At 43.6% G+C, this 25,062-nt stretch overlaps 1 protein-coding gene across 5 annotated transcripts in view; it reads right to left on the bottom strand.

Moving 5' to 3' along the window:
- HECW2 (HECT, C2 and WW domain containing E3 ubiquitin protein ligase 2) overlaps positions 1 to 25,062 on the bottom strand; it is a 479,776-nt gene that overhangs the window by 304,571 nt on the left and 150,143 nt on the right. Inside the window, exon 1 of one of the 5 annotated variants that reach the window (XM_073633115.1) lies at positions 2,583 to 2,643. The exons of the other annotated variants lie outside the window; for them this stretch is intronic. The gene's annotated coding sequence lies outside the window, so the exon portion shown is untranslated. Of the gene's footprint in view, positions 1 to 2,582; positions 2,644 to 25,062 lie in introns of those variants that run through there. 5 annotated transcript variants of the gene reach the window in all.

Here is a 25,062-nt window from a genome sequence, read left to right on the forward strand (position 1 = left end):
CACCACCAGTGGGGGCTGGTGCTCAAAATTTGGGGGGGGGGGGGGGGGGGCAAACAAACTGAAAAAGTCTGAAAAATACTTTTCTTTAAAAACATCAATTGCAGCCTCACTGTGCCTATGAAATTCAGCCACTTTGCCCATCAAATGCAGCCACTGTGCCCATCATATGCAGCCACTGCGCCCATCATATGCAGCCACTGCGCCCATCAAATGCAGCCACTGTGCCCATCATATGCAGCCACTGCGCCCATCATATGCAGCCACTGCGCCCATCATATGCAGCCACTGCGCCCATCATATGCAGCCACTGTGCCCATCATATGAAGCCACTGTGCCCATCAAATAAAGCCACTGTGCCCAGCATATGAAGCCACTGTGCCCAGCAACTGCAGTCACTGTGCCCATCAAATACAGCCACTTTGCCATCATATGCAGCCACTGTGCCCAGCATATGCAGCCACTGTGCCCACCAAATACAGCCACTCTGTCCATCATGTGCAGCCACTGTGCCCACCAAATACAGTCACTGTGCCCATCATGTGTAGCCACTGTACCCACCAAATACAGCCACTGTGCCCATCCTATCCTCATCCTCCGGCTTCTCTCCTGTCGATCTATGTATGGATGGATGATGCTGTCCCCCTTCCCCATACACCCCTCTCCTCTCTCCTAGGCCTTAGATCTCAGCACAGACTCAGGTAGAAGTAGTGGGCACAGCAGTGCCATGCCTGCCCTCCCTGCCCCCCCGGACCCACTCATTGGATGTGGCACCCTGAACCCCACCATCGGATCTGCCGGCCACCTGGAAGCGCTGCCCAGAGCCTACATGTTGCAGACTATGATCTTCCTCTTCAGTCTTCACCTTCTTCTTCTACAGCCTGAGCAACTCTTCCTTTGACCCTCAGCCCTGCCCACGATTGTACGGAAAGAGCTCTGCGGACTATCATCAGCTGGAGCTCAGCCCGGGGAGAATGAACAGGATGCGGGACTCCTTGGCTCCTCTTCCTAAGTGCCAGGCATCCAATAGGGGTGGCCTGGCGCTTTAGCCAATCAGGAAACTGCCTCCTGATTGGCGGAGAGAAAGATTAGTTTGAAAATAGCAAAAACTAATTTGCTATCGTCACAATTTGGTGGGATCTCTGCACCCTGAGCCCACCCTATTTTGAAGCCTATTAGAGCCTCTGGCTCTAATCAGGTGCTTCAAAAATTACCACCGCCTCCCACCCCCGCCAAAGGAATCATGTGTCCGGCGTCCTGAAAGGGGCCAGGCGCATGGAAGGGGGGGCGGCGCCCATGCACCCACAATGCACAGGCCACCACTGCCTTCCACCATTCCTCTGCCTAATCTCATCCCCCCCACCACCATCCCTCTGTCACTATCACTTATATTTTGTGGATTTAGGACGGGAATGCACTTCAAGTCTTTGTTAAAACAATCTACTGAGCAGCCCAGAACTAGTTTGTGAGAGTGCCAGTCTATTCCACATTTTCACAGCTCTTACGGCAAAGAAGTCTTTGTTTTTCCTCTAGATGTAAAGAATGCCCCTTTTTTCTCTGTAATGAACTAAATGTGAATAACTTGTAGCCCTCTTTTGGGATGAGAATTACCCACCCCAAATAGGATATTGTGCTATTAGCAAATTAAAATAAAAAAAGAGTTCATCTGACTGCTTGAATTTTTAGAAAATCATGGGCATTAATCGTGATGCATTGCGGAATTGAAGATAAGATAATCGTATTTGCATCGAATCGTGAGACCAGTGAAGATGCGCACCCCTAATAGCAATATATGCATGTAATAAGTCCAATACTGCAGCGAACATATTCACAAGTGCCCACAAATAATTATAATTATTAAATTACTAAGATCAATAGGCCATATACCATGTCCTGTATAACTTGATAAAAGGAACATGTCCTTAAAGTGGAGTTCCACCCAAAAATGGAACTTCTACTTTTTGGATTCCTCCCCCCCTGCGAGGAGGGAGCAGATACCTGTCTAATACAGGTATTTGCTCCCACTTCCTGGCATAGCTCACCGCGGCGCTTGCGGTGACCTATGCCACTTCTGGCGCCTACCCCGTCCTCCCCCGCTGTATTCTGTGAGACACAGAACACAGCAGGGATCTGAGAGGACGCACAGCGCGACTCGAGCATGCGCAGTAGGGAACCAGGAAGTGAAGCCGCACGGCTTCACTTCCTTATTCCCTTACCGAGGATGGCGGCGGCAGCAGCCGAGAGCCGAAGGACGGATCGGCTTCGGCTGCCCACATCGCAGGCTGCCCTCACCGCAAGCGCCGCGGTGAGCTATGCCAGGAAGTGGGAGCAAATACCTGTATTAGACAGGTATCTGCTCCCTCCTCCCCCCTGAAAGGTGCCAAAACGTCATCTGTCTTAGCAAGTGATTTTCCACGAAAAGCGTACCTTAGATATTTGCAACTCAAACACTTTGCTGCTTTCTCTACTACAAGTTCTCCTTCCTCTTCATTAACTTTTTATGAATCTAAATGCAGTTATGACCACAGAAGTAAATCTCCTCTCTCATCAATGTAGAATAGATGCATCTTTAAAACTGCACTTACCAAAGGGCCAAAGGAGTATCCAAGCAATGTTTAAATGGACAATAAACCTGAGCCTTCCTTAGAGCCTTAGGGGAAAAAAAAAGTTAAATTCAAACCAGAGTACCTCTCTGTATTATTAAAAATCTGCATCAAAAAGTCCATACCATGTTAACATAGAACATACCTGTAAAGGCTATTGCATAAACATTACGATTTACCTGCCTATGCCATTTATAGGCCAGCATCTTAGTTCAGGTAGAAGATGCTGACCCTGGTTGATACCAGAATAGTGTCGGAGATAGGAAGGTGAAAGTATCATTAGCAAGAGTGCTATTATCTCCTTGAAGAACGAGAAATAAGGTGTTACATTGCTTCAATGCACTTAACATGAAAATTATATCTTATGCTAGATCTGCTTTAACCCTTTCATGGCCAAGAGAAAAACAAGAGAAAAACAAACCCTAATGCCCAGACCCAGTTTTGCAATTTGCAACATGTGCTAGTAAAATTGTACATATAATCACAACCAGTGGCAAACAATTCAAACCACCACCCGCCCCCCCTCCCGCTCGGATCAACCACACCCTCCAGGCGGCGGCTTCACCCTGCGTCTCCTCCTCCTCTGCTTCACCAATAGGTTCGCTTCTCCTCTCAACTCATCCATACAGGACACCGCCTCCCTAATCAATGCTCCTGGCCCCTAATCTACATGCAAGGCGTCGGATACATGGATTCCAATTGGGTTTTTTTTTTCTTTTGAAGCACGTAATTAGAGCTTGAGGCTCTAATTGGCTTCAAAAAAGGGTGGGCGCGGGCCTGATTGGCCAAGAGAAGAAGCGAACCTATTGGCCACAAAGGAGACACAGGGGAAGCCGCCGTGAAGCCGAGGAGGAGGAGACGCAGGGTGAAGGCTCCGCCCGGAGGGTGTGGGTGATCTCACTGGGAGGGGGGGTGGGTGGTGGTTTGGATTGTTTGCCACTGGTTGCGATATGTACAATTTTACTAGCACATGTTGCAAATTGCAAAACTGGGTCTGGGCATAAGGGTTTGTTTTTCTCTTTCTGCCCACCTCACTCGCCATCAACAGATAAGTTTTGTCTATTTGCCTAACTAATTTTGTGAGTGGCATTGCTTCTTCGCTAACTTTCTGTTACACTTTTTTTTCCTGGAATGTCAGTTAATGCTTAGGTTTAAAACCTCAATAAAAAATTTTATGAAAAAAAAAAATATGTATATAGAGCCAATCCTTTCATGTTGATTTATAACTATTAAGAACTTGAGTCTGGCACCTTAAACCTTTATAAATCCCTTTTGAGTCCCAGCACTTTTTTTCAGAGTGCAAAATCTGGTGCAGCTGGGCATGGCAGCCAATCAGTTTTTAACTTCAGCTTGTTCAATTAAGCTTTGACAAAAAAAAAAAATTGTAGCCGATTGGTTTCTATGCAGAGTTGCACCAGATTTTGAACTCCCAAGTTTTAGTAAATCAACCCCAAGGTCTTAACATTTCTAGTTTGTTTTGCAGTCAAACAAGACAATTGTAATTCAGTATTTTGGTTGATATTTTCTTTTGATTGCAAACTCTAAATGTTTTTTTTTTTTTTTTTTTTTTTTTTAGAAATGAGAGAAAAAAAAAATGGTGAAAATTAAGAAAAAAGCTATTTTGTTACGATTTTGACTAAAAACAAATGTAGTAGATGAAGCTCTGTGTTTTATTCTGAAAGAAAATTAATAATTTGCCTGGAATCAAAAAATACCAAAATTTGTCTGTTTTTTCCATGTAATTTGGACAATACAGTGCTGACCAACTTCCCTGTCCCTGCTGAAGAAAAGCATCCCCACAACATAATGCTGCCACCACCACGTTTCACTGTGGAGAAGGTGTGTTCAGGGTGTTAATTTGCAGTGTTAATTTTCCGCCACACATAACGTTTTGCTTTAAGGCCAAAAAGTTAAATTTTGGTCTCATCAGACCAGAGCACCTTCTTTCACATGTTTGCTGTATCCCCCACATGGCTTCTCGCAAACTGCAAACAGGACTTCTTATGGCATGGCTTTCATTTTACCAATGGCTATGTTCTTGCCACTTTTCCATAAAGGCCAGATTTGTGGAGTGCACAACTAATAGTTGTCCTGTGGACAGATTCTCCCACCTGAGCTGTGGATCTTGTGGATTTTGGTTGTAACATGACAAAATGTGGAAAATGTCAAGAGGTGTGAATACTTTTTCAAGGCACTGTATATGGTGTAGAAAAAATGGTGTGCCTTACCCCTTCCCTTTTTGGAGTTAAGGATTTTTATAACCCTTGGTGGATGCTGGGCAGGACAAAGGCTACTGAATGTTGTTTTTAACTCAGTACATCGCTTTGTTATGCTTATCACTGGACAATTGATCGTGAGTAATTCATTTATATAAATAAATGTGGTAAAAACCAATATGATTGTTAATTACAATTTATGACATATGTTCAAATTGTATTATAGAGATGTGACACTCTATACACCCCTGATGAATGAGACTTGGTTTCTCTAAAATGCATCGGGTGAAGGAAGACACATCGTACCATCTATTATTCTTAGGATAGTTACCGTATTAGCAATATTGTATGCCGTACTCATGTTTTTTCAATCTTTGATTTTGTACCAATTAAAAACGGTCTTACTTTTTAAACACATACAGTGAGGAAAAAAGTATTTGATCCTCTGCTGATTTTGTACATTTACCCACTGGCAAAGAAATGATCAGTCTAAAATTTTAATGGTAGGTGTATTTTAAACAGTGAGACAGAAGAACAAAAATATCCAGAAAAACACATTTCAAAAAAGTTATAAATTGATTTGCATTTTAATGAGTGAAAAAAGTATTTGATCCCCGATCAGCAAGATTTCTGGCTCCCAGGTGTCTTCTATACAGGCAACAATCTGAGATTAGGAGCATTCTCTTAAAAGGGAGTGCTCTTCATCTCATCTTGAACATTTGAATGATTCAGAGGAGAACTGTGTGAAGGGGTTGTAGTCAGATGAGACCAAAATCGAGTTCTTTGGCATCAACTCAACTCGCGGGGGTTTGGAGAAGGAGGAATGCTGCCTATGACCCCAAGAACACCATCCCCACCATCAAACATGAGAGGTGGAAACATTATGCTTTGGGGGTGTTTTTCAGCTAAGGGGACAGGACAAATTTACCACATCAAAAGGAACGATGGACCAGGCCACGTACTGTCAAATCTTGAGTGAGAACCTCCTTCCCTCAGCCAGGGCATTGAAAGTGGGTCGAGGATGGATATTCAAGCATGACAATGACCCAAAACACATGGCCAAGGCAACAAAGGAGGAGCTCAAGAAGAAGCACATTAAGATCCTGGAGTGGCGTAGCCAGTCTCCAGACCTTAATCCCATAGCAAATATGTGGAGGGAGCTGAAGGGTCGAGTTACCAAACATCGGCCTCAAAACCCTAATGACTTGGAGAGGAACTGCAAAGAGAAGTGGGACAAAATCCCTCCTAAGATGTGTGCAAACCTGGTGGCCAACTGCAAGAAACGTCTGACCTCTGCGATTGCCAACAAGGGTATTGCCACCAAGTATTAGGTCATGGTTTGCGAAGGGGTCAAATACTTATTTCATGCATTAAAATGCAAATCAATTTATAACTTTTTTGAAATGCGTTTTTCTAGATGTTTTTGTTGTTATTCTGTCTCTCCCTGTTAAAATAAACCTAACATTAAAATGATCAACTGATCATTTCTTTGTCAGTGGGCAAACATACAAAATCAGCAAGGGATCAAATACTTGTTTCCCTCACTGTATGCAAGTGTTGTTACAATAGTGCCTCATAAAGCCCCACTAAGGGGAATGTACATTTTTTCAGTTAGCTTACTAGGGATGTGGCACTGGTGAGAATACAACCAACACTATAGAGATAGTACAATGACATGACAACAAAGGCCTTGTCTTTGAAAAAATGTAGAAAACCATTAAAAAATGCACTACTTGGAACAGAAAACAGTTTGATGTGTTTATTTGCACAAAAGAACTTCAAACTCAACTAAAAAAAGAATCTATCTATCTTGCTATGCTGTGTCAAAAATTGATGCCAACAATAAATACATGCACGAAGCACAGAGCTACTATGGAAAAAAATCAATAAATAAAATAAAACAAAATATATTTCCTATATATGTGATGTGGTAGGCTGTGAATGTTGTGAACGTTTGTAACTAATGGTTTTAAAGGGTTACTTGAAATTTAGGCAAAAAATGCAAAAAATAGGATTTTTTAAAACAGCTTACCTGTAAAATCCTTTTCTTTCGAAGGACATCACGGGACACAGAGCCACAGTAATTACTGATGGGTTATATAGGTATCACTGGTGATTGGACACTGGCACACCCTATCAGGAAGTTCAACCCCCTATATAATCCCTCCCCCTTGCAGGGATACCTCAGTTTTGTAGCCAAGCAATATAGTGTATTAGAAGAGGGGCGGGACCTCTGTGTCCCGTGATGTCCTTCGAAAGAAAAGGATTTTACAGGTAAGCTGTTTTAAAAAATCCTATTTTCTTTCTCGAACATCACGGGACACAGAGCCACAGTAATTACTGATGGGATGTCCCAGAGCAATGCTACCTGAGGGGGGGGGACCACGACCAAGTAGGGTGCAATCAGACCTGAGGACCCTGTACCGCTGCCTGCAGCACACTACGCCCAAAGGCGATATCCTCATGCCTTCTCACATCCACCTGATAGAATCTGGTGAATGTATGAACTGAAGACCAGGTTGCGGCCTTGCTGATTTGAGCCATAGAGGCCCGGTGATGCACTGCCCAAGAAGCACCAATAGCCCTTGTGGAATGTGCCCTGATCTGAAACGGAGGAATCTTCTGTTTCAAACCGTAAGCTTGAATGATCAACTGTCGAATCCATTTAGCAATGGTAGCTTTTGACGCTGCCTGTCCTCTATTGGGACCCTCTGGCAGCACAAACAAAACATCCGTCTTGCGGATCTGAGCAGTTGTCCCTAGATAGGCCTTAACTGCTCTTACTACATCCAACGAATGTAGAGATCTCTCTTTCGGAGAACAGGGATCTGGAAAAAAGGAAGGCAGAACAATGTCTTGGTTTAAATGAAAATCAGAAACCACCTTCGGTAAAAAACTAGGATGAGGGCGTAGTACCACTCTATCCTTGTGTATAATCAAATAAGGCTCCTTACAGAAAAGAGCTGCTAATTCTGATACTCTTCTAGCAGAAGAGATGGCCACCAGAAAAATTAACTTCCTTGTCAACAAGACCAAAGGAATCTGACTTATTGGTTCAAAAGGCTGTCTTTGTAACACAGCCAGGACCAAGTTCAAGTCCCAGGGGTTTAGGGGCGCTTTAACCGGAGGATTAAGACGCATCACCACCTGCATAAAATTTCGGACCAAAGAATGCGAAGCAAGTGGCCGCTGAAATAATACTGATAAAGCAGAGACCTGGCCCTTGATGGTACTCAAGGCCAGCTTCATCTCTAATCCTAATTGTAGAAAATCAAGAATTCTACCTATGACATATTTCCTGGGATGCCAACCTCTGGATTCACACCAGGTTATATAAGCTTTCCAGACTCTATGATAAATCATCCTGGAAGCTGGCTTCCTTGCATTAATCAAGGTAGATATGACAGGACCTGAGAGCCCACGACTCTTCAGAACGTGGGTCTCAATAGCCAAACCGTCAAATTTAGCGTTTGTAAGGCAGGATGGAACACTGGACCTTGAGATAACAGGTCTGGACGTACCGGTAGGGTCCACGGGGAACCCACCGTCATCCTTACTATTTCTGCATACCAAGTCCTTCTGGGCCAAGCGGGGGCCACCAGAAGTACCGACTTCCTTTCCTACCTGATCCTGCGAAGGAGTCGTGGTAGTAGCAGAATAGGCGGGAATGCATAAATCAGTGAGAACCGATGCCACGGAATCACCAACGCATCCGTCCCGCATGCAAGAGGATCTTTTGTCCTTGCCACAAATCTGTCTATCTTTGTGTAGAATCGGGATGCAAAGAGATCTACATCTGGAACCCCCATCTTTGGCATATGGCCCAAAAGACGTCGGGATGCAGAGACCATTCCCCTGGAAGTAACTGCTGGCGGCTTAGATAGTCCGCCTGCCAATTCTCTATTCCCGGGATGAAAACTGCCGATATGCATGGCACATGCATCTCTGCCCAGACTAAGATCTGGTTCACCTCCTTTTGAGCAGCTCGGCTCTGGGTGCCTCCCTGATGATTGATATAAGCCACTGCTGTGGCATTGTCGGACTGGATCCTGACCGGACAACCCTGTAGCCTGATAGTCCAGGCTTTTAGAGCTAAATGTATCGCCCGGATCTTCAGAATGTTGATGGGTAAGGTCCTCTCTGTCTTGGACCATATCCCTTGGACCGCAGCCTGTTCCAGAACTGCTCCCCAACCTGACAGACTGGCATCTGTTGTTACCACCGTCCAGGTAACCGGTAGAAAGGATTTCCCCTTCTGCAGGTTCTCGGGTATGAGTCACCAATTGAGGCTCTGACGCACCGCATGCGACAGGCGCATCGGAAAGTCTAATGCCTGAACCTTCTTGTTCCAGGTCGACAGAATACTGTGTTGCAGCATTCTTGAGTGAAACTGAGCATAGGGAACTGCTTCGAATGAAGACACCATCTTCCCTAGTAGCCTCACACAAAGGCGGACTGAGGGACCCTTCTTGGTCCTTACTGTCAGAATCAGCTCTCTCAAAGCAGTGATCTTTGCCTGGGGTAGAAATATTTTCTCCTGGCTTGTATCTATAATCAGACCTAAATACTTCAGTCTTCTTACTGGTTTTAGGAAAGACTTTTCTAAGTTGAGGATCCAACCCAGGTGTTCTAGATACCTGACTGTGGTCCTCAAGTTTCCATTCAAAGAGGCTACCGACCGGTCTATCAAGAGCAGGTCGTCTAGGTATGCTATGACAGCTATACCCTGAGCCCTTAATCTGGCCAGAGGAGGAGCCAAGATTTTTGTGAACACTCGAGATGCAGTGGCTATCCCGAAAGGCAGAGCCACAAACTGGAAATGGCGCCCTCCTACCTCGAAGCGCAGAAACTTCTGATGAGCAGGAAAAATGGGCACATGCAGATATGCATCTCTGATGTCTATTGATGCCAGAAATTCTCCTCCCTACAGGGTGGGAACTACTGTTCAAATTGATTCCATGCGGAAGGATTGAATCCTTAGGAATCGGTTCAGATCCCTTAAGTCCAGAATGGGCCTGACATCCCCATTTGGCTTTTGGACCGTAAAAGGGTTGGAATAGAAGCCCAATCCCTGGTCCTTTGCGGGAACTATCATAATGACCTCCTGCGACAAAAGTCGCCCTAACGCTAGAAGGAGCGACTGGTACTTCTCTGGGTCTCTGGAACACCTGATCTGAGGAACCGAGGAGAGGGGAATTCCTGAAACTCCAGCTTGTACCCTAAGGTTACCGTGGAGATTACCCATCTGTCCTGGAAGTCCTCCTGCCAGAGCTCTGAGAACTGTCGCAGTCTTCCCCCACTCGAGTGAGCGGGGGCGCCCCCTCATGCAGAGGTCTTAGTGTTTTGCCTAGTAGGCTTCTTTCCCCAGGACCTCTTTTGTCCCTGGGGTTGACTCTTGTCTCTGGACCCCGATGGAGGCGGCCGTCGAGACTGCCTGGAGGCTGAAGCCCCCGGCGCTGGAGAAAGAGTCCGTTTGAAAGAGGGACGCTTACTCTTCTTCTTGACAGGTAAGAGAGTGCTTTTCCCACAAGAGATTCTCTTGATATAGTTATCCAAGTCCTCTCCAAACAACCTTGCACCACGAAATGGAAACCCAGCCAGTAGCTTCTTACATGGTGCTTCGGCTGACCAATTTTTCAACCATAGGATTCTACGTATATGCACCAACCCCAGTGAAAGACGGGAGGTTTGCACGATAGAATCTCTAATGGCGTCAACCACAAAGCATAAGGCCGCTGGAAGGTTAGCAAACCCCTGGGTCTGCTGTTCAGGTAATACTTTGATGACCTGCTTAACATGGTCTCTTAAGTATTGACAGACTCCAATCGCTGCTACTGCAGGTTGGGCCACTGATCCTGCTAAGGAGAAACCATCCTTCAATAGGGATTCCATCCTTTTATCTACAGGATCCCTGAGCATTGTCTACAGGACAAGTCAGGCTATTATTTACGGAGGAAATGGCGGCATCAATAACCGGTATTCCCCACATTTTAATAAACTTTTCTTCCATCGGATAAAGTGTTGAAAACTTTCTCGGCGGAAAAAAACGTTTGTCTGGGTGATCCCACTCAGAATAAATAAGCTTTTCAAGTAAAGTATGAACAGGAAAAGCATGTGCTGCTTGGAAAGGTTTCAGTGACCCCAAAGCAGAAGAGGATTCTTTAGCAGTTTCAGGTATGGGCAACTTAAATGTGGAGCGGACCAATCCAGTGAGGATCTGCACTAAGACTTTCTCCTCTTGGGAAGTCGCAGAGGGTCCCTCTCCACCTGAATCCTCCGAAGAGGAATCATCCATCCCATCCCGATCCTCTGAAAGGGATTCATCTCCTTTATCCCAGAGCTCCTCTGTCTGAGGGTCTTGGGGAACAGAGGAAAGCCTAGTGCGTTTTCTTCCACTGAGTGAAGACGTAATCACGGCCATTAATCTTTCCTCTAGACCATTAATGGTTGAGGAAAAAACCTCTTGTGTAATATATACAGGGGCTGAAGTGCCAGAAGCAGGTGTAGCCCCTGACCCCGATGGCTCTCCCTGGCTAGCCGTCCCTGGCCCATCTTTTAGGGGGGGGAGGATGCTGCCGACAGGGGGCCCTCAGAACCTGAACGAGATCCCCTAGTGTCTCTGGTTCCTGGGGTGCTTGAACCTCTTCTACCCATAGTGCAAAGCAACAAGGTGTGAGGTATACAAATGAACACTGCCCGCTGAGCGATGTAGTCTGGCTAAAAGCCTTGCTACCCAATGCTCAGTCTGGTGTTACTTCAGTAAATGCTGCCTAGGAGAATGCCCGTGTCCCACCTTACATGCGACCGTCAGCTCTGTGTCTCTCAGAAGGCTGTGTGCACCTGTACAGAGTGCCTCTAATAGCCTGCAGCTGGCCTGAGTGGGGAGTCTAAGCACTCAGTGCTGACGTCCCGCCCCTCCCCCTCTACCGCCCCCCCTTCGAGTTTTGAAAAAAAAAACAGGCGCTTCCCGCGCTGCCGACTCTCCTGTCATGTCTCTGGAGGAAGGCTGGGAGCGGGGGGGGGGGGGGGGGGGGGAGACTGGTACAAGTTCTGCCTGAACGGCTAGATTCAGAGATGGTGGCCATTAGGCCGCAGAGTCCGGGTGGTATAACCACTTTCTAGACCCCTGCGGCCCCTCTCTAGCCTGGGGGGGAACATTCAAACATGAGAAATCCCCCTTTCCACCTTACCTGTTTGCAGCCTGCTTGATACGCTGGGACATAAACAGCGATTACAACACCTGAGACAGACATGTCAGCATGTGTAGGTTTGTGCTCTTGCAGCCCCCGGTGGTCACAATAGGCATAGCATGCATTTACCTTAAAGGAGAAAAGCCACTAGAACTCAAAAATTCTGTGGAATCTCCTCTTACCTTATCCAGCCGCAGGGTGCTGTTTACACAGACCCAATCTTCACCTCTCACGGTGGGCTCCGTTTGAAAAAACCGTCAGAGACTGGGGCCCCCATCAGTAAGGGGATCCAACAGTTCTGGGACCGTAAAGCACCTCGCCAGAAATTAGGAAGTTTAAAGCCATTTTCTGATCTGCGGGGTCCAGCTCTCTAAAAAGAGAAGCGTTACGGGTAAAACCTCGTTTCTTCGGACACGAGGCCCGGGTACCATTCAATTCGGCCATGAAAAGACACTTTGAATGGATCCGGTTCGCCTGGCTTGCCCCAGTATAGGATCTTAGGATATTCCCTTTGGAGCTCAGCACAGGACATCTTTACACGTCCATCACCTAAGACACTGGCGTAAAAACTGAGGTATCCCTGCAAGGGGGAGGGATTATATAGGGGGTTGAACTTCCTGATAGGGTGTGCCAGTGTCCAATCACCAGTGATACCTATATAACCCATCAGTAATTACTGTGGCTCTGTGTCCCGTGATGTTCGAGAAAGAAAAATAGTTTCTAGTTGTTTTATTTATTCAGTTTCTTATACATATAAATAGGGAATGGTGCAATAAAATATGCTCTACTCCTCCTCCACCTAAATGAGAACACCACATAAATATGCTTTTTCTGCTTGATAAGAATATGGTAGGGCCTAAAATATGAGTGCATTTAGTCTGTCAATTGCTGAAAACTGCCATGTCAGTTTTTTGGCAACACCCTGTATTTACAGTGGCAAGTTTCAGAAACTACTCCAAAATGACTCTATTTTGATAAATAGACCCCCCTTGGACTTCCTATTTTTCAAAATTTATTAGCAGCAATAATAAAAAAAATTAACTACAGGAACCCAGAAAAGACCACACAATTACTCTAAGTAGACCCCCCCCCCCCCAAAAGGTTTTTGGCAAGAGGTATAACTTGGAATTATTCAGAATGCACTTGGCAGCAGTACTAAAATACAATTTAAATACTGATGTATCAACAAAAGCATATATTCAGTGTTGTGTTTCGCAAAAACTGCATCCAACATTACATTTAACTACTTCTCCCATGCACAAGGATATGTTATCAATATGCCACAGTCATTTGGTGGGAAAACTACAGGGACCCAAAACAAATGAGTGCCTTGTGGCTGTCAATGGCTGCAAACTGCCATGTGGGGTTTTTGGCCCTGTATTGCAATTACCTTGTGGCTGTCAATGGCTGAAAACTGCCATGTGGGGTTTTTGGCCCTGTATTGCAATTACGATGGTTCCAAGTGACAAGATTTCAGAAATGACTCCAAAGCAAATATATTTAGACAAATATTTAGATAATTCGACCATTGACAGCCAGAATGCACTCCCATGTTTCTGGACCCTACCATGTTCTCACCAAGCAACTTGTCTGATACAAGTGGGCATGGGAAAGGTAGCCAAACTGCCCCCCCTCCAAAAAAAAAAAAAAATGGGGCATAAGTTTTGACTTTTTTTTTTTAAATCAGAAAAAAGTTTATCAAAGAACAAAACAGAAATACATCCATCCAGATATTATGTGCAGCAATAAATCTAAGTACAGCTGATGATATATTGTATATAAATCACAAATGATTAAAAGGTACCATCGTATTGGGTGGCTTTAGTGATACCGCATGGTGTTACATCCTCAGTGTGCAACTATACTGATCTGTATGTCCTTAACTTTAGTGCATACAGGGGATAAAATAGAAAAGGGAAAAGGGAAAAACAAATAAAAATTCTATACCCAAGTATAGTGGAAACGTCTACTAATATGATGTGAATGTACAATGTATATGTAAAGCGATGCGTAAATTGACGGCGCTATATAAGTACCTGAAATAAATATAAATAAATAAATATTTTAAATTAGCTACCATAGCTCAGTAGTCAATTCCTAAAATGGGAACTGCTTGCCACTCCTTAAGTTACAGTTTTGCCCCAACATCTACCAATTCACATTTGTAGTAGTCTGTCCTTCCCCAACTGGATTGGACCCAGTCCAGGTGTGTCCAGCCATGGTTGCCACAAGGAGTAGAATTTTTTAAGTACATTTCTATGTTGGTAAGTGAGTTTTTCACGTATTAATGTACGGTTTACCACATCAACCTATTGCTTCCCCATTGGTACCTGTGGAGTTATCCAATGCCGTGCGATCATTTTGCGCACTATGTACAATAGACGCAATTCTGCAGTATGGCCGTTCGACAAAAGTGAGGGTATCTCCAAGGCACCGAGCAAGCAAACAACTGGATCCTGTGGCAGTGGAAATTGAAATACTTGTGAGATAGTAGAGAGGAGAGGATATAGTGTCAGTAACAAAATAATTTCGGGCATTTCCACAACAAATGCAACAAATCTCCATTATTTCTTTTTTTTTTTCAAATATAACTTTTAACACCAACAGGCAAAATCAGGTCAATATAGCAAAAAGACGATATAACATATAAATTACAGCTGAAATATAACCTCATTCATCTAATATATATCGGAACCGATCAGTAGAGTCGCCTATGAAGCCAATCTCTAACCGGCTCCACTACATGTTGTCTTCTAGAGGGGGTACATAAAAGAAATTCAAATAGCAGACCTGACATCACTCGTTCCTTTTTCCTATTTCCAAAATAGAACTAAAAGAAAAGGGTGTGGAACAGAAAAGAAAGAGAGGGGAGAAAAGAGGGGGGAGGGGAGAGAAAGAATGAAGGGAATAAGCAGCGGGAGGGTGTGTAGAAAGGAAGAGAGGGGACTGGGTTATTTCTTTTTTTATTTTATTTCCATTATTTCTTTTACATTTTGTGCATAGTGGCGTATCTCTGAATACCCACTTATGAGGTAGTGCTGACGTCCTGTATACTCTGTGTATTAAGAATAGGTGGGATAATCTATGTGATGCTGAAACCGACTCCAAGGGGGCGGAGGTCAGGCATAGGTCCCATGTTTCCCCGTCTATAGATCCCAGATCTTTTTCCTACCCTCTTCTGCTGGGGAGTTTGGAAGCGTCATGTGTGGATTTCAATAGTCTAGCATAAACTCTTGAGATCATTCCTTTCCTATCCTCCATCAACAGCACATCAGTCATCAGGGGATGTGTCGTGGATGCGAGCAAAGATATTCTATTCTCCCTCTGAATGGTGTGCCTAAGCTGCAGATATTTATAAAATTGGGTTCTAGGGAGGGCGGACTCCTCTTGTAGCTCCATAAAGGATTTAAATATGGTGCCGCTGAATAGATGGGAGATATATCGAATGCCCACCCTCTCCCAGAAATGAGTCCTTAAGTTTGAGCAGTTCTTTCTAATATTTATTCCTCCATATGAGAGTAAATGTACAAACTCCCCAGACACGAGGAATAGTATATTTTCATAAGGTGTTTAATAGGAGTATTGTGGGGAGTGTTTGTGATAAATGTGAGAACCCTGCCTCAAAGTGGGACAGTGCCAGAATTAAGGAACCATCTGGTACCAAAGACCTGACGAGGTCTGTTACATCTTCGCAACCCCAGTTACCCAATTGTTGGGTTTGGGAGGCCACAAAGTAGAATCTGGAGTGCGGAACTGCCAATCCACCTTGATTTTTGGTGAATTGCAATGTGTATAAGCTGATACGTGCTATTTTATTACCCCATATTAAAGCTCTAAACTGAGAGTCTATTTGGGCAAACTGTTTATGTGGTATCCATGTGGGAGCGTTATGGAATATATATAGAAGTTGCGGAGCCCATACCATTTTAATTAAATTGGCCCTCCCAGTGGCTGATAGTGGAAGTTTGGTCCATGCCGAACATTTGGTCCTGAATTTGCCAAGCAAAGGAACCAGATTCAGCTTAATGTATTGACTTGGGTCCTGAGTCACTTGCATTCCAAGGTACCGGAATTCAGTGACCTTTTGTACAACCGCTGCACAGCTGGGTAAGGGTCGTGTCAATGGATCTAGGGGCATGAGCACTGATTTACTCCAATTAATGTTGAACCCTGACAAATCTCCAAAGTCAGCTATTAGTTGCATCACATTCCTCAAAGAATTGTCATTGTCCCCCAGATAAATCAAAGTGTCATCCGCATATAAGGAGATGGCGTCTTTTTGGGTACACCGAAGAAAACCTACGATATTTTGTGAGGCTCTAACATGGATGGCCAAGGGCTCCAGAGCCATGGCAAACAGCAGGGGTGAAAGTGGGCACCCCTGCCATGTGCCCCTAAAAAGCCTAAAGGGTTCTGATATGTCCCTATTAATTCCCATTCTTGGGGAAGGAGTGGTATATAGCAGCTGTACCCATTTGAGGAAGGAGGGGCCTACCCCAAATCTTGTCAATACTTCCCATGAATAAGGCCACTGAACGCTGTTGAACGCTTTAGCCACGTCTAAAGAGAAGATACCGGAGTTGTCAGTAGGTAACTGTAAGTTTAAAAATAGTCTGTGTAGGCTTTGGGACATGGATCTCGTCGGTATGAAACCAGACTGGTCTTTATGGATCACTTTTTGGATGCATTTGGCTAACCTATTAGCCAATACCCTAGCCAGAACTTTGACGTCAAATTTAAGTAGCGAGATCTCTACGAGTCTGGTGAAAGGGCTCCTTTCCTGGTTTTAAGAGAACGACTATAAGCGCATCACACTCATAGAGGGGGGAAGTTTCCCTGTTTCAAATGCCTTATTGTAGACTTGAAGGAGAGTTGGAATTAATTGTGCGGTATATCACTTGTAGACTTCGGACAGTAAGCCATCGGCTCCAGGCGCCCGTCCATTTTGTGCATGAGCCAAATCTACGAGGAGCTTATCCTCAGTCAATGGGGCATTGAGCAGGCTTGCGTCCGAAGTGGACAAACGTGGTATAGGATATCTATCTAAGAAGGAATGGAGGTCATCAGATGAGGGTTGAACTTTGGATGTATAGACATCCTGAAAATAATCCTTAACCACTTCAGCCCCGATAGAATTTACCCCCTCCCTGACCAGAGCACTGACCAGAGCACTTTTTGCGATTCAGCATTGCGTCGCTTTAACTGAAAATTCCGCGGTCTTGCGACGTGGCTCCCAAACAAAATTGACGTCCTTTTTTTCCTCACAAACAGAGCTTTCTTTTGGTGGTATTTGATCACCTCTGAGGTTTTTATTTTTTGCGCTATAAACAAAAAAATAGCGACAGTTTTGAAAAAAAACGCATTATTTTTTACTTTTTGCTATAATAAATATCACCAAAAATATATAAAAAAACATTTCTTTCCTCAGTTTAGGCCGATACATATTCTTCTACATATTTTTGGTAAAAAAAAAAAAAAAAAAAAATCGCAATAAGCGTTTATTGATTGGTTTGCACAAAAGTTATAGCGTCTACAAAATAGGGGATAGTTTTATGGCATTTTTATTGATAATTTTTTATTTTTTTTACTAGTAATGGCGGCGATCAGCGATTTTTATCGTGACTGCAACATTATGGCAGACACATCAGACAATTCTGACACATTTAAAGTCCCCTAGGACCAAGATCGGTATGCCAGGAAAGCGGGTTACAAAGTCAACCAGTGTTGTAAGGAGACAGGCTGAAAATGGTGGAGGAATGTACGTCCCTGCTAATATATACTTTGTCCCATAAAGGGAACACAATATAAATACATAGCGACCATCCGGGTCAGTTTTAACTTCCATGCAGGAAAATTGTGTACCCCTTCGAATCAGGACACTCACTCCCCTAAACCGAGTATACCAGAGCATGGAATTGGTGACAAAACTGTCTTAGGGCAAATAGAGGAATAGAAGTCGGGGGGGAGATGAGTCTCCTGTAGACAAATCACATCTGCATTTAAACGCTTGATCGTGCAGAGCACAGCCAATCGCTTAACCGGGTTGTTTAAGCCCCGGACATTCCAGGACATACTCTGGTAAGTTTAGACATTGCATTAGTATTACAGTAAAATCATAAATAGATCCTGTAATTGGTGTACGGCCCAATTCCAGGGCAATGGGATAGCATACAGTCAGGCGATTATACCAGCGAGAAGAAGCGATCCCCAAGTTCAGTAAACGATCCGTTGGAGGTAAGGAAAAAATCAAAGTGGAATAAAGGAACAACAAAAAGAGCCATGGTAAAAAACTCAAAAAAAGAAAACATAAGTTGGCTAGGGGTCTATGCCAGACCATCCTGGGGGCAACAGTGGAAGCACACACCAGTGTCATACAACTTCTCAACAGCGAGGACGAAAGCCGTAGCCTTTAAACAAAAATTATGGCAGAAACAGTGGGTTCCGCCTTGACATGGATGTCAGTGGACAAGATGAAGCTTGCAAGCTTGCATTCAGCGCAAATATAGTACCTTTCATGATGGGGCAGGACGTCTGTTGCGTGCCTCATGGAGCAATCGTTCTTCCCGGTCCAGCCATTGTGTAGCTGCAAACGGTGTATCAAAGAATTGGACCGAACCTAGCGATTCGACTTGCAGGCGAGCCAGGAATAACATAGCATACTTTAATTCCAGATCCCTGAGGCGTCGTTTTACATCTATGAATTTAGCTCTTTGTTTCTGCAGGTCTGCTGAGAAATCTGGAAAAAGAGATATCTTGGCATTATCGATCTTCAAAGCTGCAGGTCTGGTTCTGGCATTGTAAAGGAACGCATCTCTATCCTTATAATTAAGGAGTTTGAACAGTAATGGTCGCGGTGGGGCTCCTGCTTGTGGAGGCCTAGCCAGAATCCTGTGCGCCCTCACCACTGAAAACATTGGAGAGAACACCTTTGTCGAAGATGGTAATGAGCCACTTCAATAAATTCAACAGGATTCTTGCCTTCCACTCTCTCAGGTAGACCTATGGCACTCACATTATTGCATTTCATCCTCTTCTCGAAATCATCTAAATGAGAGGCGTGCTGTGCTGTGAGGGGAGTATTGTAAGTGAGGTCCCGTTGCATGGGCGCCATGTCATCTTCTATGGAACTCACTCTCCCCTCTAGAGCTGATGTTCTCTCCCTCAGCTTTTGGGTGTTTTGACCCCCTTTATCTCTGTGGTAAGGCCAGCTTTGGATAGGTTACAGGTATTCACTGCAATGAAAATGTCCCGTAGTGTGGGTTCACTCACGGTGCCCGGAGCGGTGAGTTCAGGGGGCCTAGCAAAGATATCCCCTGGAGTACTCACTGTGTCCCAGTCGAATCCTGTGCCGCTGTTCTCCTCCAGCGGTACTGTGTCATCTGCTTCGGATAAGCCCCCTGACGAGTGTTCCGGATTGCCAGCAGAGGCTGTGGGGTCCGTGGATAGCGGCATGGAAAACACCTTTTCAGCTGCCTCTCTGTGTCTGTCATTAGCAGACCGTGGGAGAGGCAGCCATTTTGGACCATGAGGTCCGTGGACCTAGCCGTATTCTGTCGATTTGTGGATGCCATCGAGCATATGTCGGCCAGACAAGGATAGTACCGAGCTCTGCGGGTCTTTCGACGGCCACTGACCTGTAGCCGGTAGGTTGTATATCATGTCCTCAGGATTACAGAGCGGATTCTCGGCGGAGAGAACTGAAGGTGCATCTGGCTACATCCGCTGTCTGGCCACGCCCCTTGATTTGGACTTTAAACTCCAATTTTTTTCAGAATTCACAAACATCAATATTATGAAAATGTAAATACAAATTTTTCAACAAACACGTACATTCAGTGTCAGGTTTCACAAATACATGGTAAAAACTGCATCCAACTATACGTTCGGCTACCTTTCCCATGCCCACTTGTACCAGACAAGTTGCTTGGTGAGAACATGGTAGGGTCCAGAAACATGGGAGTGCATTCTGGCTGTCAATGACTGAAAACTGATTTGTGAATTTTTTGGTACTCTATTGTATTTACTTAGTAGAAGAGGAAGGACCCCAAAAACTAGTCCAAGAGTACTTATTTTAGAAAAATAAGCCCCCCGCAAAGGTTTGCTAGGGGTAAAATTAGGCAATAAGACAGAGGGATGGAAGAATGATTTCTGGGGAATGCTTTAGGGACAATATAAGTATTTTTTAAACATGAAGGGCAAAAAAATGAAAAAAAAATATATAAAAAGTGCTCAACCTGTGGCCCTTGAAGCTTTCTTATGTGGCCCTCAACCTCAAACCGGGGAAGAGCATCCTCCGGATTGGCAACCCATTCATTGCAATCTGGGCTTGCTGACTTGCCAAATGGATAAATGGAATACCGCGCCAATCCAACAAATGAAGCAGCCAACACTACAAAACGACTGTATTTGTGCACATTAACTAAATAAAAAGTGTAGCGCTATGATGATGAAACAGATGTAGGGTGTAGGACAGAAGGAAGCCTGTTTACATTTGAAGAAACCAATAACTTCATCTAATCCAAAACCTATATGTGCTAGATAGTGCCGTGAATATGGATATGACATCCAATATCATCACTCGTGTAAATAAGAAGATGCTCTATCTCGCTAGGAAGAGCAGAAAACATCAAAAAAAAAAAAACTGAAAGTATAAAAAGGTTAATATTGATTACAACATCCAAACTTATCAGTGATAAAGAAAATATATAGTGTCAGAAGTGTCCATAATGCAAATGGATGAAACTCCCAAATAAACAATATAAACATATTAGTCCATATGTTATACGGTGTGGTTGGCCCAAATTAAATCCCAGGCGGGTGGCATCACAAGGAACTATCCAATTTTCAGTAAAAGATGGAATACTCTTACCGACTTTGATGGACTCACAGGCCTTTGGCGGTGAGTCAACTAGGCTTGTACTGTCTTATGATGGATGACAGTGACAGGATGGCTTGTACTCCGGAAGGGTTCTCCCTCAGATGGGGGGCCAGGAATCCGCCCAAAAAGGTCTCCGCAGTCTCCGTCTTTGTCAGCATGCATGGACCATATGTGAGGAAAAAACAAGGAACCTCCACATGGTGTAAATCCAAAAAAACTATTTTTCCAATAGCATTTATTAGATCACTCAAGATCCTCAAACAGTCCAACAAAGTTAAAATTAGCAGAATCGATTCGGGTAATACAAAGTAGATAAAAGTTGGTAAGCGTGGTAAAGGTGGCTGGGTACAGCAAAAAAACCCGACCGGTTTCGTCTACAAAGACTTCGGCTGGGGTATATGCTGTCCTGCCACCTCCACGCTTTTATACATACATAATAGTAATCCATTAAAAACAGCTGTTACAGCGTCGTGCACGCTGACTTCCTGAAACAATGGCGTGCGTTCCAACCTTAGTCATGTGTTATCGAAATTAGCCAATGGGGAGACGAAATATTGGGTCCGCCTCTACCCACCAAGCCTCGATGTGGATAACGTCACGCTATGCGCACTCATTGAACAAGAGAGTGCGTTCCTCAGTAAATCACCCAATCGGAGCCAACGCCGTATGACGTACACACGACCAACATCATGTGGTAACGTCTGACGTGCTGGTAGGTATACATCATTGTATTATACCGAAAGTAAAACACACATCGCGGAGGCTGTTGGAGCGCAGATGCGTTCCAAAAGGGTCATAGAGGAAGGAAGTAATAAATGTACAAGTTAAAATAAAATAAAATTACGGCTATCATTATACTCTGCCGCAATAGTAGAAGTAAGACCCCAGACTTGGAGTGTAATTAGATACCCCGTTAATTAAACTAAACTATCAATTCTGGAAGTCAGTAAGCATTACGGCAGCATTATACTTATTCTTAAATATATACATATATGCATTAAATATGCATACATATATATATACTTTAATACTCATCTCAAATTATATCAAGTCATGGCACATATGTAATTAATGTCCCTGGAAGGAACAGGGAACCATGCTAGAAATCAATATTAACAGTATTTCTCTAATTAATTTAAAATTATAAAAAAAAATATATATAAAAAAAAATTTATTTTTCTTGAGCATAATGTTAATGGTAGAACTAATCTCTATATGTAAGGGGCCACCTTATATTAATTGAAAATAAACCCACAAAAGTGTCCTAACATACATGGGGTTGATTTCAACCAATAATATTATCAGTATAGCTAGGAGTAAATGAATAAAAGGAAAGAATCAAGATTGATTGATGAATGAATTGATGTCCCACTCAACATTCAACCCATATGGCGTGAAACATCTTAATTGATAAATCCAAAAAGTTTCAAGCCTTGATACTCCTCTTATGCATGACTCTCCTCTCCAGTGGGGGGTAAATTTGTCTATTATTTGAAACTTAGTGCCAGTAGGATCTCGATTGTGACAAACTAAATAGTGGTTGGGAACACTATGATTTGTACGTCCCTTTTTAATAGATTTAATATGTTCATTGACCCTTATAGCAAAAGTACGAATAGTCCGCCCCACATACTGCTTCCCGCAAGGACAAGTGATGAGATATACGATGTATCTCGTGGAACATGTAACAAAATGTTTAACCAAATATTCTTTCCCCGTGATGGTTGATCTGAAGGTATCAATCTTCCGAGATTTAAGTGTATTGTATTTACACACCCTACATTTTCGACATGGAAAAAAGCCCTTCATATTTTGGAAAAATGAAGGGACAACTGGGGGGTCAGTTACATTGGGTGCAATTTGTCCCCTAAGGGGCATAGCCCCTCTGTAGATCACCCCAGCTTGTTCCGGGAGCACTGGTCCAAGGACGATATCGTTTTTCAGAACATTCCAGTGCCTACGGAAGATATCCTTAACTTGTTTGTGTTGAGTAGAAAAATTCGTAAGGAAGGACCATTTATGTTTATTTTCTACAATGGGTTTAGGTTGTTCAGAGATAAGTGAATTCCTATCTACTAAGGCGACATTATGTATCACTTCATCTATCTCAGATGCATCATACCCTTTATCAATAAATCTCAACTTCAACACATCAGCTTGGTTGAAATAATCGGTGAGTTTTGAGCAGTTGCGTCTAATCCGCAACATCTGACTCCGGGGAATAGATTTTAGCCATGCTGCGTGATGGCAGCTGTCGATCGGAATGTACCCATTCCGATCGGTGGCCTTGAAAAAAGTTTTGGTGGTGAGGTGGTTATCAACCACTGAAATCTCTAGATCGAGGAAATGAATGGTCGACTGACTGGCCTCATAGGTCAACTCTATCCCGATCTGGTTGTTGTTCAAGAAGCGTATAAAATCGTCCAGAGATTCCATGCTACCTTTCCATAGGAGGAGGATGTCGTCGATGTACCTAGCCCACAACACCAGTTGCGGAGGGTCTAGGGCATAGACGACATCCTCCTCCCATTTGGCCATAAATATATTGGCCAGACTAGGGGCAAACTTTGCCCCCATCGCTACCCCCTTTTTTTGGAGGTAGAAATCTCCACTGTACCAGAAGTAGTTGTGTTTGGTGGCAAAACACAATAAATCCATAATGAACCTCTTCTGAGTACCTGGAATTGTACCATTCCTGGACAGGAAAGAGTGGACCGCTTCAAAACCTGCATTGTGGGGTATACAAGTGTAAAGCGCCTTAACATCCGCTGTAGCAAGAATAAGGTCCTCACTGTATGTGACACGTTCAAGTTTGGCAATAGTGTCCTTAGTGTCCCTTAAGTAAGACGGTGTGGATTTCACTAGCGGTTGGAGAAAGAAATCGATATATTTCCCGATACGGGATGTTATAGAATTTATGCCACTTATAATGGGGCGACCAGGGGGTTGGGTGACATTTTTGTGGACTTTCGGTAAGTAGTAAATGATAGGAATACGTGGGACTAATATGTTTATATTGTTTATTTGGGAGTTTCATCCATTTGCATTATGGACACTTCTGACACTATATATTTTCTTTATCACTGATAAGTTTGGATGTTGTAATCAATATTAACCTTTTTATACTTTCAGTTTTTTTTTTTTGATGTTTTCTGCTCTTCCTAGCGAGATAGAGCATCTTCTTATTTACACGAGTGATGATATTGGATGTCATATCCATGTTCACGGCACTATCTAGCACATATAGGTTTTGGATTAGATGAAGTTATTGGTTTCTTCAAATGTAAACAGGCTTCCTTCTGTCCTACACCCTACATCTGTTTCATCATCATAGCGCTACACTTTTTATTTAGTTAATGTGCACAAATACAGTCGTTTTGTAGTGTTGGCTGCTTCATTTGTTGGATTGGCGCGGTATTCCATTTATCCATTTTGCTGACTTTTCCGACTTTATTACTGCTGCCTTTCCTTGTTTCTATAGTCAAGGGTTGAAATTATAATAATGGATATCTTTGACTATCGGAGCAATCGTACGTTTAACATCGAAGGTGTTTTTACACCCCTGAATAGTGATTCCGAAATAGGAGGGCTATTTTTAAGGCTAAAAAATCTGATGGTTTCCGAGCTTCACTTGGAATGGGACATAGCCTTTCTTGAGCAATATATGAAGGAGCGTTTAGTCCCAAGAGGTTTGAGATGGAATATCCATCCCCAACAGGGTGAATTAGACCTCGAATCCTGGTTCCGTTATTTTAACGAGGCAGGACTCTCCCTACTTGGGTTCCTAATTGAAAAAAAGCGTTTAAGGAAAATAACCTTGGACACAGAAATCAAAGAAATCAGGGATAAGCTCCTCCCCCATAAAAAATCAGCTGAATATAACTCACTCTCTACTAACCTTAAAGACCATTTAGAAAAGGAAGAACGTGAACAGAGGGTTAAAAAACAGAAAAAGTACACAAGGGACATCTGTGACTATAAGAATGGATGTGTGTTTAATTGGCAGGATAAAAATCCACCAATCACGCCCCCAGAGACAGGGCAAGCACCCATTAACAGTCTAGCCCCTCCAAGTTCACAACAAACAATGAATAGAATTGTACCTAATAAACATGATGTATACCATTCACCAGTTAGACCCTTCACACCCATACCCCAACATAAGAACCCAACCTCCA

The sequence above is a fragment of the Aquarana catesbeiana genome, linkage group LG06, assembly GCF_042186555.1.
Source record: "Aquarana catesbeiana isolate 2022-GZ linkage group LG06, ASM4218655v1, whole genome shotgun sequence".
In the NCBI taxonomy this organism is placed as follows: domain Eukaryota; kingdom Metazoa; phylum Chordata; class Amphibia; order Anura; family Ranidae; genus Aquarana; species Aquarana catesbeiana.